This window comes from Otolemur garnettii, unplaced genomic scaffold (genome assembly GCF_000181295.1).
Source record: "Otolemur garnettii isolate 467f Iridium unplaced genomic scaffold, OtoGar3 scaffold00018, whole genome shotgun sequence".
NCBI lineage: Eukaryota > Metazoa > Chordata > Mammalia > Primates > Galagidae > Otolemur > Otolemur garnettii.
The window spans coordinates 6,039,734-6,041,772 of NW_003852413.1; positions in this window are offsets into that span (position 1 = coordinate 6,039,734).

The window sequence follows — 2,039 nt, forward strand, 5'->3', positions numbered from 1 at the left end:
TCTTTGAGAGGAAGCCTCACCCTGACACCCTGGGTAGAATGCTGTGGCATCATCACAGCTCACAGAAACCTCAAACTCCTGGGCTTAAGAGATTCTCTTACCTCAGCCTCCCGAGTAGCTGGGACTATAGGCATGAGCCACCATGCCTGGTTAGTTTTTTCTATTTTTAGTAGAAAGGGGGTCTCACTCTTGCTCAGGCTGGTCTGGAACCCCTGAGCTCAAGCAATCCACCTACCCTGGCCTACCAGGGCATTCTTTTCTTGTTTTTGATGATCTTAACAGTTTGATGGGTACTGGAGAGGCTTTTTGTAGACTGTCCCTCAATTGGGATTTGTTTTTCTCACCATCAGAGTGAGTTTATATGTTTCTGGGGGAAGATCATATCACACCACAGATCAAGAACACATGGGGAGGAATTTGGATTTTTGAGATGATAGTGTGCCATTTTCCTCCTTCACTGGCAAAGTATGGAAGGTAGATAGCTCGACTTCTCAGCAGGGTGCCCCACCTCAATCCAGGGGTATTGAGGGGAAAGCCAGCAGCCATTCGATCCCCTCATCCTGGGGGTTCATCACGACCACTAAAGATGAAAAGAGCTCCTAACAGGACAGACCAACCCTGTGTGCTGAGAGTCAACAGGTGGTGCAGGAAGTAGAGCTGAATCCTTTAAACTCCTGATTGGTAGTTAGATTAGGGTACGTGGCTTACTTCTCCTTCAGGGATAGAACTGTTTTCCCCCCATCGATGATTGTTCTTCTCTCCCTTCTGAGTGGTAAGAAAAAAAAAAAAAAGATCTGGTTTTTCCCTTCCTGTTTCTAAATATGCTATTGGCCATTTGTTAGCAAACCCCTACTTTTTTTTTTTTGTAGAGATAGAGTCTCACTCTATTGCCTTCCGTAGAGTGCCGTGGCGTCACACAGCTCACAGCAACCTCCAACTCCTGGGCTTAGGTGATTCTCTTGCCTCAGCCTCTGGACTAGCTGGGACTACAGGTGCCCACCGCAATGCCCGGCTATTTTTTGTTGCAATTGTCATTGTTGTTTAGCTGGCAGGGGCCAGATAGGAACCTGCCAGCCTCAGTGTATGTGGCTGGCACCGTAACCACTATGCTACAGGCGCCAAGCCGACTGCACCTATTTGGCTGGGGTTGGGCTTGAACCCGCCACCCTCCGTATATGGGGCCGGCATTCTACCCTACCTTTTTACAGTCTTTCTCTCTATCCAATCTTTCTGAGGACTTGGGATTCTTGTAACCCTATCTTTTGGCATTTTTTGCATTTTGCATATGCGCTTTCATTAGTAATCAATAAAGCCAAGCATGGTGGTTCTCACCTGTAATCCCAGCACTGTGGACTTGCCTGAGCGAGAATGAGACCCCAACTCCTAAAAAATGGGAAAAAAACCCCAGCTGGGTGCCTGTAATCCCAGTAGCTTCTGGAGACAGAGGCAACAGGATGCCCACAGCCTGAGTCTCAGGTTGCAATGCACTATGACACCATTGCACTCTGTCTCAACAAAACAAACAAACAAACAAAGGCCAGGTGCAATGGCTTAGGCCAAGGCAGGTGGATTGCCTGAACTCACAGGTTCGAGACCAGCCTGAGCCAGACCAAGATTCCCCCTATCTCTAAAAATAGCCAGGCATTGTGGCAGGCGCCTGTAGTCCCAGTTACTTGGGAAACTGAGAAAAGAGAATCACTTGAACCCAAGAGTTTGAGGTTAATGTGAGCTATGACGCCACGGCACTCTATCAAGGGCAACCTTTGTCTCACACACACACACATACACACACAAAATAATAATAATAATAGAAATCAATAAACGCCTTCTGAAGAAGCCAGAGAGCCTGCCACTGGGAATGAGATAACATATGCCTTTCTCCAGGCGTTCTCAGACTCTACATCTTAACCTTGTATAGAGCATCCTGATTTCCCCAGCGTTCTGTGCTCTCACCCAGGTCAGGGTCCATGGGTGAGGACTCTGACAGCAAAGTAATAAATTCTCTTTCCTTCTCCTCCTCAAAAACAACAACAAATGGG